The sequence below is a fragment of the Carlito syrichta genome, unplaced genomic scaffold, assembly GCF_000164805.1.
Source record: "Carlito syrichta isolate Samal-C Ts95f unplaced genomic scaffold, Tarsius_syrichta-2.0.1 Scaffold75492, whole genome shotgun sequence".
Classification (NCBI taxonomy): Eukaryota; Metazoa; Chordata; class Mammalia; order Primates; family Tarsiidae; genus Carlito; species Carlito syrichta.
The window spans coordinates 157,234-176,399 of record NW_007019588.1 but is presented as its reverse complement, the minus strand read 5'-3'; the positions used below and the strand labels follow the sequence as shown (position 1 = coordinate 176,399).

Below are 19,166 nucleotides of genomic sequence, written 5' to 3'. Positions count from 1 at the left end.
ATGAACCTTCCAAAGATTTTCATCTAATGTTCTTCCTGGATCTCAGCCCTGAATTTAGTTAACCTTTGTGGCTGTGCCAATCTATCCACACCTTTGAGTTCTACCTCACCCCATAGTGTGGAACCAATCTTGGCCAGAGACAAGGGCCTATAAGACACCTTTGGCAGGGAGCTCAGCAGCTTAGCATTGAGTTCTTCTCTCTGCCCACTGTGTTACTAAGTTGCCCTGTTAGATCCCTAATATGTGTGTTCAACTTCTGAAGACAGCATAGAATAGTAGAACAAACTTTTCAACTCTAAGTCAGGAGACTAAATAGTCAATGTACACTTTGGCTACTGAATAATTTTTTCCTAGTTACATACTATATCTGAATTCAAAAACTCAAATTTCACTTTTTTTTCATTAAAAAAAATTTCAGAGCTGTGAAGTACAAGTAAGGACTTACTACACAAGCAAGTTGAATGAAGGTGAAGCCTGGGCCTCTAGCTGGCTCTCTCTTCACCAGTAGTGAACCTGGTACCCAGAGTGACGCCATGTTGCACCCCACCCCCGTTCCCCTACCTAGTAGTAAACAGCATCTGCCAATCCCACCCCTGTTGAGTCAGACTTCTTTATGCAGTATATATATGTTAGACTGGATGAATTATAAGGTCCCATTCAGTTCTACAATGTTGAGTCTTAATTGTTACTTTTTCCCACAGACCCTTTAAAATTATAGTAGATTATATCATTGACTAGATTCCTTTTCTTAAATTCTCATGTTTAGTTCCTTGATACATGCAAATCATTGGCCTACCCACACATGATACATACTTTCTTATTAAATAGAGATTTGGGAATGTATTCTCATATTAGTATTTTCTTTTAGCTTTGACACTTTCTACAACTTAACTATATCCTAGCCTAGTATAATTTTTTGAGTCTGCCCGTCCCCAATAGTTAGGATCCCTGGGGTAAATCTTCTATATTTTCAGTGAATGAGCAAAACATCACCGACCTACTTATACATTAGATTCTCAAACTACTATTATTATACTACAGTTTTTATAACATAAACAAAACATGAGAGTATGTTTATTTGATGGACTAGATAGCTGTAGATTACTTTTTGCTTTGGCAAGATTATTTATAGCAAAACACAAGTGTGGCAATGTTTTAGGCAAAAGTAACCTGAACACAAACTTTTTCATCATGATTAATAAAAGGGACAACATGAAACATCCTGGAAGGGAATTGTATATTATTCATGACAAAATAAGTCAAATGGAATTGAACAACGGGAAGTTTTTCTTGATCAAATAAATGTATTTGAGTATCTACTAACTGAAAAACTGAAGAATTAATAGAAAATCCCAAAACCAATTCTAATTAATAATTTTTGTTAATTTTCTAGAGCTCAATATTTACCTAAATGCACAAAAAGCATTTCTGAATCTATAAACAGTCATTGTGTTATAAAGATTCAGAAGGACTATACTCTTCAATGTGAAATATACCTGCTTTTCACAATTCCAAACCAGAAGAAATTGTAAAAGTACTATTAAATATTACTTTACTAGAAATGGGAATGTGACAACTTGTTATTGAGGGAGGTATAATATTTAATCACCCCTAGCCCCAGATTAGTCTAAAACATCGGTGATCTACAGACTAAAGTATTTTCATTTTTCAGCTTCACTCCAACAAAACAGGAAACTGGCAAAATATAGCACTTTATTATGTGTTTTCTATATTAATGGCCACTATTCACTGTGAATTATTATGAAGTATTTTGTTCAACCTATACTGATCCTCTCATATTATTGAGCAGAGACTAGATGATATTTGGTACAAATGGAAAAGTAGTAAAATATTTATTAAGAAAGTGTGTGAGTTATTTTTAGAGATATGTGATTGTACACATTTGGGTTTTTAGCAAAAACAGAATTTAGATGCATAGACATCTATCTCTGCAGTAAAACATTTTTTTTTTCTGACTTACAGATCATACTCTAAGCATTTCAAGCTTACTTATGGCAAAATGCAGACATTTCCAGATTCCCAGTTAAATTTTGGGATTATAGAGCCAGTTCATAAATCAGTTTGTGAAATTTGCAATGCTTTTCAAAAAAGAAAACAATATTTTACAAGGTGGCATGCTGTCTCAGCCTGTCCATTTAATCTTTTTCATTTAACTCATTTTGTATATAAAGTTCTTAGGTCATAATAATCCAGAGCCCTGCAATAATAATTAGTAGTTACTAATTCTTTACCATGCCAAAAGTATTACATTCATTACCACATTTAATCCTGAGAGGAAACCAAACCAATTTGTTGGGTATGTGAAATTGAAAATCACATTTTTAGATGAGAAAAAGAAGGTTGATTATCTTTTCCAAGACCTCAAATATAGATAAATCTTATAGCTCATTTTTACATAGCTTAAATGCATGGTAAAACAGTGCTTATTACATGCTAAGCAATATTAAAGAGTTTTAGATATATTTAAATTATTTAACTGTCATAAGAAAGTCTATACTGTAGGTCTTACTATTATCTCATTTTACAGATGAAACACAAACATCCAAAGTCACCCCTTTTGTAACAAGTGCAGGGCCTTCATTCAGGGAGTCTGGATATATGGTCCATTTTCTTAAACATGGTACAATATAGAATTTCAGGCTAACATATAACCCAGGTCTACCTGACTCCAAAGTCAGTGCTTATTTTACTACATACTAGAGCCTTGCTAACAATGTGTGCAATAGTACTGTATGTTGAAACAGTATTATGAAAATGTATTCAATATGCCAAGTCAGAATGCCTAGAACATTTAGGCTGTTTAAGTTTTCCCACGCAGAAAATAAAACCAGAGACTGGATCTTCCCCCCTCCAGACAAGCAAGGGCAATTCAATGTGCTGGAATAATTCCAACGATCTAGATGATGGGTTTATATGGAGAAGTGGGGCAGGCTTTGTGCAAATACAAACTCTGAGTTCAGTTACAAATCCAGAATGATATTCTGGTTAGTTCCTCTGTCATCTCAGATGTTCCACTGATTCCCCTCCCCCATTTTATACTTAGCAACTTTATTAAATTTCTTCTAATCTTTCCTTTCCAAATGTGACTGCAGTTGACCTTAAGCACCTGCTGGAAATATAAACTAACACAAATTCCTGAAATCTTTTAAAGATGTTTACAACTTGAACAATGGCGAGAAAGAAAATGGTAAAAGTGGCAATTTGAAAAGACACATCTTTTGTGTATGCCTTATTTCTAGAACTAGTATTTCTAGATCACTTCACTTTAACAAAAGATGTTCATCTCAAATAATTTCCTGCTCCAGTCCCTCATCATGTGCTTTTTTGTTTATTTAGCATATGTGTATATATATATATGTCTTTGACAAAGATAAGTCTTTAAAATGTCAAAGGAATAGATACTAGTAGATTTCAGAGAGAAGTTCGGTACTCATCAGTTCATTTTTCATTAATGCAGGCTTATCTGAAAATCATTCAAATAAAATTTAGGGCTGAATACTCTTGTGGTGCAGAGGGCAGTGGGAGATGCATTAGAGTTTGGGGATGATACCAAAGAGATTGCCACTGGCAGAAAAACTGAAATAGGAAGAAGCATCCCTACAAATTTAATTATATTGTCTGTTTTCTTTCTCTTTATCAATATCTTCTGACCTGAACTTCTTATGCGTAGAAGACAGAAACTGGATTTGGGTGAGAGAATAAGAACTGAAAGAGCAGAATAATTTTATCTTGCTGAGCTAAAATCAATTACTTATTTATACTTAAAGAATATTCAGGTTTGTGAGAAACTAAAATGTCCTGGTTAGGAATACAAGCTCTGGACAGGGCTTGGTGACTCAGCCTATAATCCCAGTGCTTTGGGAGGCCGAGGTGAGCAGATTGCCTGAGTCCGTGGGTTTGAGACTTGCCTAGGCAACTTGGTGAGACCTCATCTCTACAACAAATAAAAAATTAGCTGGACATGGTAACGCACGTCTGTAGTTCCAGCTACTTGGAAGGCTGAGGTGGAGGGATCACCAGAGCCCAGCAAGTTGAGGCTGCGGTGGCTGGGAGCATGCCATGCACTCCAGTCTGGGTGACAGAGTGAGGCTCCAACTCAAAAAAAAAAAAGAATACACCTAGATTTACATCTTGATTTCACATCATACTCATTGTATCATCTCAAGGACCAATTACTCAATTTTTGCCTCAAGTTTTAATTTGCAAAGTTGTGATTATAATAAATCTCATAAAATTATTATAAAGATTATATAAAATAATACACCTAAAGAACTTAAAATATTTTCTGGTACATAGCAAGCGCTAGTAAGGATTAATTTTTGTCACTGTTATTTCTATTATATTTTTTTTTAATATGCATTGTGACCCTGATGTTAGGATGGTAGTTTCACATAGAGTATCTATACAAATTATAGCTCTCTCTATATATTCCAATATTACTGATAAGATTAGCTGCCGGCTCGGTGGTTCAGCCTATAATCCTAGCATTTTAGGAGGCTGAGGTGAGTGGATTGCCTGAGCCCGCAGGTTCGAGATCTGCCTGGGCAACTTGGCGAGACCTCATCTCTACAATAAAATAAAAAATTAGCCAGGCATGGTAGCATGTGCCTGTAGTTCCAGCTACTTGGAAGGCTGAGGCAGAAGGATCTCCGGAGCCCAGCAGGTCGAGGCTGCGGTGGCCGGGAGCAGCCACTGCATTCCAGTCTGGGTAACAGAGGGAGACTCCAACTCAAAAAAAAAAAAAAAGATTAGCTAATGAGAAATAATATCACTTTCTGAAGTGACATAGGACAAACAAGATCTCCAAATAACATTCCATCAAACCCACTTGCTGTATGCAACTAGCAAGATGAATGGTAGGGTGATGAAGCATACCTTTCTATCAGGACTTCCATTTACATGGACACTGACAATATGGGAGTTCTGGAAGGTGCATGCATCATGGACAGGTCACTACTTTATGATTCAATTTCTTCTTTAAAATACAAGACTCTTTACAAGATATTATGTAGGCAAGCTCTGGAGTCAGTAAGAATTGAAATCTCCTCCAGTTTCATTTTAGAATAGGTATGTGACCATGAGCAACTATTAAACTTTCATGAAATATCATTTGTAAAATGCAGATGAAAATTCCTATGCACTAGATAGAAAGCAACTAAAGATGCACAAAACATAGCACTTTACTGATATTAGGGTTTAGCAAGTTAACTATTCTTGCACTACTATATTTAACCTTTAAATGAGAAAACCAAACACAAATTTATCTTTTTTAGAACAACTAAATTATGCATGTATGCATTTTTATATGTGGGTAAGTACCTCTTAAATAAATGTCCCCAGGAATTGTTACTAAAACAAAACACTTTTTTTCCTTGAGAAGCCCTTTGAAATCTGAAAGGCTGGCAAGGGCAGATTCTTAAGTTCTCGTGTATGAATTAGCAGATAATTTTACTCAGCTTTCAAATCACTCCTCCCAACACGGGACACAGCACAGTCCCAATATTGGCACAGACCCCTCCAAAGATAAACAAACTGAGGTTGCTCTGGAGCTCCATTTGTCACATTCCCCTCTCTTTTCAGAGTACTCCGAGGCACTTAATGCCATTAGGCAAAATTATGCTATCCATGGCCTTGCACCTGGCATGGCTAGTGCTCCCAGGTGGAGAAGCAGATGTATAATGGGGCTATTGGAAAAAGCTACGTTAGAAAAACGGCTCCACAAACATAATTAGTGAGACAATGCTGAGGATTGCTCTTCCTTCTGTTCAACCAAAATTTATCACGCAGAAAAAAAGAATTACCACGTGAACTACAGAAAAGCACAATTAAGGGGGAAGGCAAAATGGGGGAGTTTTGCAGCCGCATCCCCTGGATATTGTGGAAGGAGAGAGAAAGAAAACTAAGGCATTCAGCTCATATGTCCGTGGATATTAAGCCATTCAGCAAGCATATGGAATATTTCAGGTTGTTCCAGGGATATAGACAAGGAACTAAATATTGACTCAGCAAGAGCTCAAATGAGAGGTCTAATTAAATTAAATGGGACAAAGGGGAGGCTTATTTCACAGACTCCAATAATTGTTTAAAACACAAAAAAAGATCAAATAAAGGTCACAGAGTAATAACCAAGACGAGATATATAGTGACATGTACCATAGATAGAAGACACAAGCACAGAAATGACCCAAAGTTCAAAGGCTACTATTGTTGGCTCAATTATGAAAAATGATTGGAATTTGGCAGCACCATAAATAATCAGTGGTTCTTTTAAGCAACGTCTGGCACTAAAACCTGTATTAGCATGTCAGTTTTAATTTTATTTTAATGACTGGCTAAGTGTGGACATGCCTTAGAATAACTTGAACAATAACTAATGGAGGATAGGTGAAAACTTTTGAGCTCTAAAAATGCTGTGTTTTAAGCTCCACTCCAGAAAGGAGTGAACTTGAAGGTCTCTGAGGGTGATTCTGGTAAATAAAGGTTGTCTACAACAGAATGCAATGTTGAGACTGTGGGATAACATTTATGTGAATAAACAATCAGATTTCGTCTTTGTGACCCAAAAATCACAATGGCTGGCTGTTGGGGGTGGCAAAGCCCTTTCTGGATAAAAGGTAAATGAAAAATGGAGGCGGGGAAAAAGAAGAGAGACACGTTTTCTTTCTTGTGTCTAAGCTCTCTGAATCTTAGTTTCCCACTATAAAATGGGGATAATAATGAGGCTTTCTTAATTCATGTGAATATTAACATATTCAAGAGATTTAAAACTGCTTCTAGTCATTATGAAAAGCTCAATAAATACTGTCCTTGTTGTTGTCACTAGTCATTATAGTTATCACAGAAGTGAAGAATAAGAACCTCGCTCTAAAAAAGTCTCATCTGCTCAAAGGGAGAGAAATGAATCCAGGATCTTCTATTCAATTTTACATTTTCATCAAGGCTTCTGTGTCTCTCTACAGGGAAACGTAGTATTAAGTGTACATAGTTTAGAGTCAGAGGGCTAGGTTTAAGGTTTGATTCTGCTTCTTAATAGCTCAACCTCTAAGTTTTAATTTTCATATCTATAAAATAGTAATAATAATAGCTATCTCATAAGAAACTTTTTTAAAGGATAAAGAAAGCAAATGCATTTTAAATATTTAGAACAATACCTAGCATTAATAAGCACTCAATTTCAGGTACAGACAAGACAAGCATGTGCATATATGACAGATACCACTCTATTTCTTGACCCTTTCATATAATCACAGAATGTTCTAACTTGATGAAGCTAGTCTTATCACTCATTTTCTCTGTCTCTGTCAGTATCTGTCTCTCTCTAACTGAATTCCATTCACACATACACACACATGCAAATATACTGGCAAAGTATTTGTTATTATGTGGGTTTATACTTATATTATTTCTTAACCCAAACAGGTCTTTTTATTATTAAAAACATTACTTTGCATTTTAAGTTAATTTATATTTCCATGGCATAGATCTTTCCCTCACCATCTAATGAAATTCTTCTAACTGTATTTATTTATTTATCTGTTTATTTATTTATTTAGTTGCTATTTAGTACTCTCTTTGTTGCAAATATTTGGCATCTGTTTCCAAAACACTTGTTTATGAATTCTGTATTGCCTCTAAATATTTCTATAAAATATTGGGCTATTGTACTGTATCCTGCTCAGCATCTTAAATGTTGTGATATCACAAGTATTAATTTTGCCAATAGTGACTTTCCTGAATTTCTGGGTAGCTGAATTTCTACTCTAAATAATAATTGAATAATTTTGATATGTGATATTTATAGAAACACTTTTATATTTTTAAAAACATATCTATGCCCATCTTCCTACAAATATCAGGGCTAAATATCTTCATTTTCATTGGCAACAAATTGATTTTTTAGTTAATGATAACTAAGACTTTCTTCATACAATTTTTCCATTGCTTATCAGCCATATCTGAAACAAGCTCTAATCTTGGCCAGAAGTAGAGACGATTGTTTTCACTCAAAACCTGTATCAAGTATTGCTTTTAAAACGGAAAGGAACAATAAGTAGTTTTATGACAGACAGAAATGATGTACTAAAGGCCAGGTGTTTTTCTACTTCTCTTGCTTTAAACATACTTTGAAATAACTCTTAAAACAATGAGGTGAAATATGTCAATGAATAAAGTCATTTTTGTGGTAACATTATCATTTATCCCCATATTAGCTAAGACAATTACTACTAATATGACTACTACTGCTGTTGCCACTAATAGCTATTTTTTAATGAGCACTTGCTACATTCTAGACACTATGTTAAGCATATTACATGTAGTAGTTTGTTTCCATTCTGGAAGGTATTTATCAGCCAATGAGCAACACTCTATATTTTCCTTTTTTTGTACTAAAATAATGAAGGCCTCACTAGTGATATTCAAGAAAGTGCATAAGTCCTGGTCCCTGAGGAAGAATACAGAGTAAAGCTACCAAGCTGTGTCAAATTTAAAATGTGAGCAAAAGTAAAAACTGTGTTATTTTGTGTCACTGAGAATTGATAGCTGTGCCTAACAGCTAGCATAGCCTAAGTTCACTCATTCAGTGTTGTTGATGGAAAAAAAAAATCCTTTCCTTAAATTCTTCTATTTCAATTATAGTTATGCTTTCCCTGCTATATGATGTAGAGCCTGAGGTTAGACTAAAAATAATTTATCTCTGTGTTAAAGAGGGATAAACTTGAACTTTACATCTGGTTAAAAATATAAGTGAGGGTCCTCAAATTTTCATAAGAGAACATCAATTTTGTCATTAGTGATAAATAATATAATGCATGCACACAAACACACATGTGCACACATACAGTAGGTTTTCAACATTTGTACAATATATGAACGATGTATAAAGAGCATGAATCACTTTTTTTTTGTCAGAGTCTCACTCTGTCATCCAGGCTGGAGTGCAGTAGCACACTCATAGCTACCACAGCCTCGATCCTTCTGCCTCAGTCTTCCAAGTAGCTGGAACTACAGACAAATGCCACTATTCCCGACTAATTTTTTTATTTATTGTAGAGGTGAGGTCTCACCAAGTTCCCCAGGCTGGTCTTGAACCCCTGGACTCAGGCAATCCTCTTGTCTCGGCCTCCCAAAGTGCTGGCATTACAGGCTTGAACCACTGTGCCCAGCCTTGAATCACTTTTTTTAGAAAACACTCAATGTTATTAGAAAATTCAACCACGAATTGCCTGTGACCCAGGGCTTGACCAAAGGCTTCCCTGAGACATCAAATAGTGAAAAGAGACAACTTAATGCACTTGTTCCTCTGGGCTTTTCAGTACTACTTTTGTGATCAGCTAGATCATCAGAAAGCAGCGTTTTCAGACAATATTATCACAACTCAATACTGAAAAGCCTTCACTAAATTGAGGTTTAATGTTGTAACTTCAGGTTTTATTGAGGGTCAATGTAAGAAATGTTCACTTGAACATTTCTGTCTTTTACAGACCCCTAGGTTAGGACATCATCCATCATGTTACCAATTGTTAGTCAAATAATGACCATACACCATAAATTTCCTTTTAAAGCTTGATAAAATTTTCTCTCAAGAAATGATGATGCTATTATCAAGCAATGCCAACTATAAACTATAATTATTTATTAATTTCCTCTTGAATATACTCCACTAGAGTAACTATTAGTTAGTTAAAAGTCTTTATACTTTTAAAAGTTCCTTAGGGCCTGTTTTTATTTTTATTTCCTAATTTTTATATTTTTCTTGATTTATGAAATGGTTACAATTTTTTAGAAGCAAGCAGAATACAAACTCTATTTGTAAAATAAAACTTTCTATACATTATCATTATTATTATTGCTTGTCTTTTCTATCTTACTTCCTAGAGAACAAGGACCTTGTTTACTTATCTCTATGTTCTTTCAGGCAGGCAAAATGAGAATAAATACACCTTAGCATGGAATGACACAAAGAGCTCTGAAACTAGAGTCTGAATTCACATTTTCGCTCCATCATTTACTAACCATGTGACATTTGGCAAGTTATGTTCATTTATTAGCCTTTCTTTACTTGTCAACAAAATATTATAAGTTCACTTGTAGTATTGTTGAGACCATAAAAGATATATATGAATGTGTCAATAAGAGAAGAGTATTCACCAAATTCAGCAGATTCTCCTGTCACCTCTTCCCCATCCACAAAGTGACAGTAAAGGACACAATAATGCTATCATTTGTCTCTTGTATAGGTACCTACAAAGAGAGCCTGAGAGAAATTTATGCATGCGTTTTACTGAAGGTCTGTTCTCAGAAGAAGAGGGAGGGAAGAAGCATGGGGGGAGAGAGAACATTATTAATCTCAGTCAGATACCAGCTTTGGCCTGAACTCTTGGGGTTATGAAACTGTGCAGCAGAGATGGTTCCAACTTGAGGCACAGTCTTCTTTTGTATCCTTCTCTCAGTCAGTCACTAGCTCTAGGCTGTCAGGGCATGCTATGGTAGTACCTGACCACTTACAGACAGTGACCCTATTTAGCTGATGACAATTAGCCAGAGAAGGGAGCAGCTATGAGATATTAGCAGCCAACACTCATAGTAGCTAGACAAGGAGTGACTGCCAAGTAAGGAGACAGGCCACTGGCATCATAGAGTGGGTAGAGTGCAGGGATGCTGTTAAACCCTCTACAATGTACAAGACAGTCCCCACAACAAAGAATTATCCAGACCTCAATACCAATAGTGCCAAGGACAAAAAAATCCTGGAACAGATGAAAGCCTCAAAGTCAATACTTAATATTTATTACTAGCAGTTTTTGATTTGCTATTGATGGTATTTGGACTTCGGTAATCATTCGGACTTTGGGGAAATGCGGGATTGCATTGATTGTTGGTAGGGAAAACAGACACACTCACACACACACACACACAGCCTCACAGCTTTTAGCCTGTGACTTTAGTATTCTTTCATATTATGCAACAGCAAGCATAAATTCAGCATGAGTCATGAGCTGAAATGACTACTTTTGCAAATGTCATCCATACTGTCTTGTGCCTTTTTTCACATCTGCTTTCAGTTCCGCCTTTATCCATGCTTTTATGGATTTTGACGCCAGCACTTTGCTGTCCTAGAATCTTTAGCGGCTTGAGGTTTTTCCTTCTCTCCCCTTATGTGCTTTTTTCCTCCCTGACTTCCATCTAAACGCATGAACATCAGGATGTCTGCATCCAGCTCTGATCTTTCCTTTTTGCTGCACTTTACCTAATGGGGAATTTGGCACAATCCTCTGGTTGTCAAATACGTCTTGCTCACTTTCATGGCCTCTCAATTCACCTCTGGCTTTGAAGTTCTATGGTTTGGGTTGTTTAGCACACAATAGACACAATTAATCTCTTCCCTTCTCTTCGAAGAATTGATATTAAGATAAGTCTTTTCTCTAGAACAGACATAGTCTTTTCCATTAAGTTTTTACATACATCGAATATTTCCCTTTTAGGTAATATGGAACTATTTGACATATGAATAAGAATACAGCAATATTGTAAGGAGTAAATTTAGTCATAGAGATTCGCACATCACATTTTCACTTTTCTTCTTTTATCCTCTTAATTTCTATCCCCATATTTACCTTTTTTGTGTGCACCTCATCCAGATGTTTTATGCTATCTCTGCAATTGCATAAAAGGACCTAATTTCACAAAACAGATCACTGCTGCTTGTAAGATATGTAACAGCAGTCTCAGTAAAGCCATGTCAAATCAGTCCTAAAATCATGAACAATATATCGCACTATTTTGAGATACGTGCACCACTTTCTAGGTCTGCAATTAGCTGGTAACTCCTGAAGCATCTATCTGATCTCACTCTCACTGATGCAAATTTCTCGAGGAAAATTGGAAAAAGCACCCTCTTAAATCAAAACAAAGTAAAACTGGCTTCTAGGGCATAATTTGACAATTGGTACTGAGAGGAGTAAGTTGGATAAAAATTGTGATGGGAAACGAACAACAAAAAAGAATAAGAGCAGAAATTCTGAGTTAGAAGAAGCCATCAAGCTCATTGTAACTCATACCTTAGCTTATAGATAGATGAAAATAGACCCAGATAAATTAATGTCTAGACTCTAGCTAGGTCTCCTAATTTGAGATTGAGTAGTTTGCCTATTGCCTCATGTCAACTCTTTCCTTTGAGACTAAAGTGTGAATTCTGGTTAGGTAATCTTAAGAATACAGAATTATTAAATTATTAATATTATTAACTGATACTGTGTTCTAGTCAGTGTTTCTCTACATCTTTCAGTTAAAACCATTCCTTAGTTCAATACATGTAACAACTATGCAGCTGAGTATACTAATAGTACCTCCCATCGTGTCATCACTAAACTCACAGGAAGGTTATAGGCTTATTTTCAGTAGCAATGAACTAAGGAACATGAGACTTATATTCTGGTCCTGGCTCTGATAGATATTGTTGTAAGGCAAGAGCTGTCATTAAAAATCCCTGACCTCTTGTATTGTTTGTAATGAATATGATAGACAGTTCTAACATAGATAATATCTAAGGTTGCTTCAAGTGCTATTACAACTGAAGGCATAGCACATTCAGAATTCTTAAGAAAATCCAATTCATTATAATATCAGTTTACCTAAATACCAAAGAAAAGTTGTTAGTCCACTCTACTACAATGCAACACACACACACACACACACACACAAAACATCTGCTCCCATAGGCATTTTTTTTAAAAAATGTTATTTGAATTACTAAAGCCAGTTACTTCCATATGCTTCCTACTTGACAAAAACAAACAAACCAAACAAAAATTTACACTCAATCAAGTTGAATGTACAGGAAAATTTTATTCCTTTTCTTTCCCTTTTTCATCGCTTTTACTCCTCTCCTTTCCATTGCATACTTCTCCCCTCCTTCTTTCTCTATTTCAGTTAATTTTTCAAATCATTTTTTAAAGTTTTCCCAACTTTCTTGATGTCCACAAATAATTGCAGTAGGTTCAGAAAGCTCATTAACTAATTCCCTTAATGCCTTAATGTGGCAAGCACATTAACCTACTAAGTTATTCTGTATGTACTTGATTGCCTAAGTTCTGTATATGTCCTCGTGGCTCTTTGGGTCAACAGCTATCTTGTTGCTCTTCCCTGTCATTCCTAATTGAATGAACACTGCCACTTGATTTCTGCTAAAGCTAAATTGCAGTTGCTTGGCAAATTTTCAGTCTAACTGATCTTTCCCCTTGACCGATTCATTTTATTTATTTATCAATTTTTAAAATTGTGGCTTTGGTGCACCCACCTCAGGGTAAGAGAGCACAATTAAACACATTAAAAGAAGGACACGAAACATAGTGGTTACCTAATTAATCTGTTTTAAGTAGTACTATACAAAAAAAAAAAAACCTGCTGATCTAAAAGCATGATATGTGGGGGGAAAGTAATTTTAAGAGTTTTACAACATTTTACTAATTATTTTCTGAATTTTCTTTTTATCTATATAGATTAGAATATAACAATATTTACTTCTTTATGGCAAGCCTTCTTTCACAAAGTACAACATTTTCCCCTCTGGGCACAGTGTATAAGGACACTAGACAAATACTTGATGAAGAATTTATGGGAATGTCTTCAGGTAACCTTGGAATGTTTTAATGTTCTTAGATTTACACTTCTTATTCTATTCCTAATTTAAGACTTTTATACGTCAAGGTGGCTATGGGAACTGAACTGCAACAATATGTTTAATAACTTAGATTCTTTGTGTTTCACTATCATTTTTCAGTTTTTTATATACTCCTCTTTCTATTTGAAGATAAAGTCCAAGGTAACTTTATTCTCATGTGATTGAAGGCTAAATGGAAGCTGAGTTGGGTTCCATAATCCAGGAAATATCCTGGAACTCAACTCTAGTAGAATAATGGCCAGCATACAGTATCTCTGTTCACTATCTCAAATCATTGTTGTTAACCTACGTTATTTTCTCTTCTAGGCGATGTTGAAAAGTGACTGAAGATGTGGACATCTTAATTTTGTTCTGTTGTTAAAATAAAACTTCTATAGAGAGCTGAAATCTTAATCTTAACAGAAAATCACTCTTCCCTTTCTACTAAATATGGAATCCATTAGCAAGAAATTATTCAACTTCCGATCCATCTGCCTCTAAATGTGATTATACCTTAATTCAACTTTACCCTAGCTCAGAAAAGGAGCTCATTTCCCCATCCCCCAAATTTAATCTTTCTATGTGCTCTCCTAATGCCATTTCTTCTTACCTGCTTCAGACTTTATTTCATTAGGTGTAGTCTTAATTTTTCACAGATTCATTCTTTTCTGGCTGCTTCTTGTTTGTTTTGTTTTTACTTAAACATCAATTACTGCCATCTTAAAAAGTATATAAATTTAAAATTTTTTAAAAAAAGGTTTTCAGCAATGTGGTCTACTCTGACCTCAAAGTCTCAGTCTCTCTCTCTCTTTCTCTTCTCTGTTTGTCTCTTTCTTGCTTTTTCTCATTCCTGTCAACTTAAAATTACTGGAAAATTCAGTTTGTGCTACCATCTTTTCTCTGTCACTACACGGTCAGTACTCCGACTATTGTATGACTTTTGCCTTTACCATATTACTAACACTGTTTTGGAAAAGATACGAAAATACCTTCTAAGTGCAAAAGCCAATATGTACTTTTAATACTCAGTCAACCTGCATTATTTTGAGGTTGCATCTGCACCTTCAATCATTCAAAAATATTTGAAAGCTTTATTGTCTAGAGGGGAATATGTATAAAAAGATAGTTACTATATATGTGAATATTGCTGCGATTTTGATATTCACAGAGGAGATATGATAGAAATTGTCAGCTACCGCCCCATATCCATTTGCCTTTTTGTAGAAACTAAACTCTGATTACACTGGAGAAAGCAATGTGCCAGATGGAAACACAAACAAATCTTTATTTTGCTGCATACCTATGACTAAGTTCTGGCCAATAATATGTAAGAAATGCATTTACAAAGGACTTTCTGCAAGGTCTCTTAAAAAGATCTAAGAAATGTTTGCTTCTGTTTCTCTTTGTTCTTACTGCCTGAACTATAAAGTCATTCTAACTAGACCTAGAAAAGCCATATTTTTGACCTTGATAATAATGAAAGCCAGAAGTCAAAAATAATGAAGCTGAAAGACAAAAGTGCCTAATTTCCTGATGACTTTGTGAAGCCGCCATAATAGTCCTAGAGTGCCCATTCTCAGACTCTCTTTATGAAGATAGTAAACTCCCAATTTGTCTTAACTGCCAAAATCATTTTTGTATCTGATAAAGGTACATTGGAATCACTTTGCAGAAAAAAGTTGTTTCTGTATCTCTGTCTCAGCTATTTTTAAAATCTTATCCAACATTTTTTCACTGGATGGTCCCATCTATTTTTAATACATCTTTCCTAAGTTCCAGAAGCATATACCCAACTTGCCCTGAACCTTTCTCTTTGGATGCCCCTTAATTACTTAAATTCAACATGCAAAACCTGAATGAGTTTTCCTATTCTTCATAATCTTATTCCTTCTGTACATAGTGTTTAGTTGATGATATAATTGTTGACTAAATAAACTGTCTAAACTCCAAATCTTTGGGCAAATCTTAATTATTTCTTCTTCACCTTTAACATCCAATAGATCTTTAACCCTAAACACTATTTCCAGAATTGTTTCTTATATGGATACACTCCTTTCCATTCTCATCAACATTGCCTTAGAACAGGCTCTCCTTGTTTCTCTCTTGGATATTTAAAAATAACAATAATAATTCCTGAAAAGGTCTCTATTCTCCAGTCTCTACTCTTTCCAATCTATTCCTGCCCTGTCAAAAAGAGTTAACTTCCAAATCCATATATCTGTTTATGCCATTCTCAGGCTGAAAAATGCTCAATTGCTCTTAATTGTCTATAGCATAAAGTTAAAATATTATAAGTGTTTTTTTAAATACTTCTAGTTTCCTTTGCAACTTCTGCCCCACCCCCACTCCACAGTACACATATTAACCATGTACAATTGTTTTCAGTCACATCTGATTGCTTGCCATTTCCATAGCATTCCATGTCTCCCCTAGTTCTGTATTTTTATTTCAGTTGTTCTATCTACCTAAAGTATTTTCCTCCCCTTCTCTTACAAGTACCATTTGCTTTCTACTTATTTATCCAGGCCCAAGTTAGGGTCAAGCCATTAGGGAGCTTCCTTTTGTCTGTTCTGTGCATTGGAGGAATTAACTCTAGTCTCATCTGTTAAACTACGTACATTTGTGCATACCACTATTGCATATTTATTACATTTTTCTGACTGGAGTTAATTTTGTATATACTTGAGAATCTTAGGGCAGTTGCTACATCATCATCTTTTTATCCCCCAAATGTTCTACTATGCTTGGAAAAGAAAGGGGTTCAATTCATAGTGGTGGAGTTGACATGCACTTTGGTTTCCAAGTAAAACAGACAACTTCAGAATAAGTGCTTCCAGCAAAAATGTAACAGTGGTGGGGGGAAATTAATTAAATGGTATAAGATGAGAACATCTTTCTGATTCTTTTATGCTACTCATTTATCTTCTTTATCCTAAACTGTAATACCCCAGACCCATAGAACACTGCCCATTCACTTCAGAAATGCCTTAGTCATATCGACTTCTTTTTAATTAACTGCGTTTGCCAAAAGCAAAGTTTCATAAAACTGATCTTAAAATGTAACCTGTATTTTGTGAACTTTGAATACTCTGTAGTTTTGAATACCAAATTACTGTAATTTTTAATGAGTTTCCCTGCTTTAGAATCATGCTTGTTACTATGTAAGTGTCCTCATGGAAAAATGATAACTTAGGTTAGATCTTCTCAGTTTAAAGAAGAAAGAAGAACAAGACAAGGGTCAGTAAGGGTCACTGAGAGAATAAGCTGTGCTTTGGCACATGCAAAAATGCATTTAAAAAGCTTTCTAGGATCTACCTGCAAACAGATGGCAGTAAGGCATGTAAAAGGGGGCATGGGCTTTTCCTTTCAGATTTCTTGTTTCTAATGAAAAATTATGGGTGACATGATGACTAATACTTTGGATTTGCAGTGTTAGTTCTCATTTTATATAAATGACTAAGATTTTAAATTGTAAATTGTGAATTCTGAATAGCTCTTGCCTAATCTTTCTGTAAAATATGTAAAGCTTATAAATTTGAATCATCAAAAGAATACCAACTCAATTTATAGATCTGGAGGAAATTATATTTTAGAGGAGCAATTAACAGTAATATATTTTCACAGTCATGTAGAAGTTGGACTTCTATCGAAAATTTTTTTAAAGCTTAGCTTCAGACAACATGAGAAAGCTTATTTGAAAAATAAAATTTATATAAATTTAGATCTTATAAAGGATGGTGAATGTGTAAAATTGAGAAAAGTAGACAGCAGAGTTTGGCCTCCAATTAATATTTTTTACTTATTTAAATTAGTATAACTGTAAATGAGAAAAATAAGAATGGATGTTTAATAATCTAAAATAAACACACAATAGTTTAAGAATATATACATACATGTGTATATATACACGGGGGTGCCAAAAATATGTGTACACATTTGAAGACAGCTGTTATCTATGTATTACTTTTTGAAGTTTAATTGAATTAGGGTAGCAATGTGCAGTATGACATTAACTCAACTATGCTTCTGCCATTGTCTTTGACTGTCTTGCCTGTCATATGATGACACTAGCATTCATTTGATTAATGCCACCTTTTGAGTGAACACCATACTTAAAATGTTATAAATATCTGAAACCCCCATATGCATATTTTTCTAAGCACACACATATATTTCTATTTGTATGGCTTGTGACTACTTAAAATACATTTTTCTGTGAAAAGTGGCAGGGTACCAGTATTGTACAGGTTGTGTTCATGTGTTCGTTTTTGTAAAATTTGAGTATCAAAGAAACTAAATCTAATTGTTTTTCCTCTGACAATTACTGGAAAAGAAAGCACTCCCATCACATAATTTTCAAATTATTCACTTTTGACTTAGGTTCTTCAGTTTTATCATAGAGCCAAGGCTGTCTGCCTAAACAGAGAAAGCATAGACTTTTAAAGGTAAACCCCAGCTCTGACATTTACTAGTCTGACCTTAGAAAAGTTATTCAACTCCTCTTCATTTTATTTTTTTATATATGAAAGAAAACAAAGCAAAAAAATAAGTGATCCATCTGGTATGTAATTTTGAAAATTGAAATCAAATATAGGCAAGTGACAGTTGTCCGTAAGAATTTTTGTTTCCTTCTAATCTTGATCGTGATCTTTTGCTTGTGTTGTTGCAACTATGTCCTCTTTCAGAACATTAATTCACTGAGGTAAAGTCCAACGCCAAGATATAGAAGCCCTAGATGTTGTAAATTTATAAAGTATACTAGTGTAATTTAAAACATTTTTCCTCAGGAATATAAATTTCCAGAATGTTCATAGTGTTTCATTTAAACTTAAATTTATAATCTCGGTCTATGTCCTTCTCAAAGTCATTGATAACTAAGTCCAATATAGATATCAAATATTATTTTATTGCCATATATTCTCTAGAAAAATGATCTACTGCTATTAAAAGATGAGTAGAAAAGTTAGACATTAGTTCTACCATAGTAATTTTACAGCAGCTTGAAATGCAGGGCCACCACAGATTTATAAAGATTTCTTATTTATAAGGTCCTGCCATACTCTCCTTCTAAAAGTATAAGTGAAGATTTTTAAAAATCAAGATAACTGGGAAATTAATATTAATCAGTAATGATATACCAATCATTGTAATAATTTGCTATTCCACATGTATTTATTTTAGAAAAATTGTGGGATTTATTTTAGGTTTTCATCTGTATGCTTTCTGAAGTCTGAAAGCTGTGATCCAAACATTAATTTCTTATACAAGACCTGATTTATTCTCTAATCTTTGAAGTAAATAAAAACAAGTTGTACCTACTTAATACTTCTTTAAGAAATCTGGTGGCAAATTTCTTATACGTTTAATTACATGTATTTTTATGAAATCCAGTTGGGTTTACCCTAAACTGAATTCATCTAAAAGATTTGGTGGTGTAAGCAGAGGTGTAGTTACTCTAGTTTAAGCTTCCACCTGTGGTGGTGAA

General features: G+C 34.6%; 1 protein-coding gene across 2 annotated transcripts in view; it reads right to left on the bottom strand.

Annotated features, from left to right (window-relative positions):
* Positions 1–19,166, bottom strand: part of LOC103255712 (catenin alpha-3) — a 165,386-nt gene that overhangs the window by 26,989 nt on the left and 119,231 nt on the right. The window lies entirely within an intron of this gene.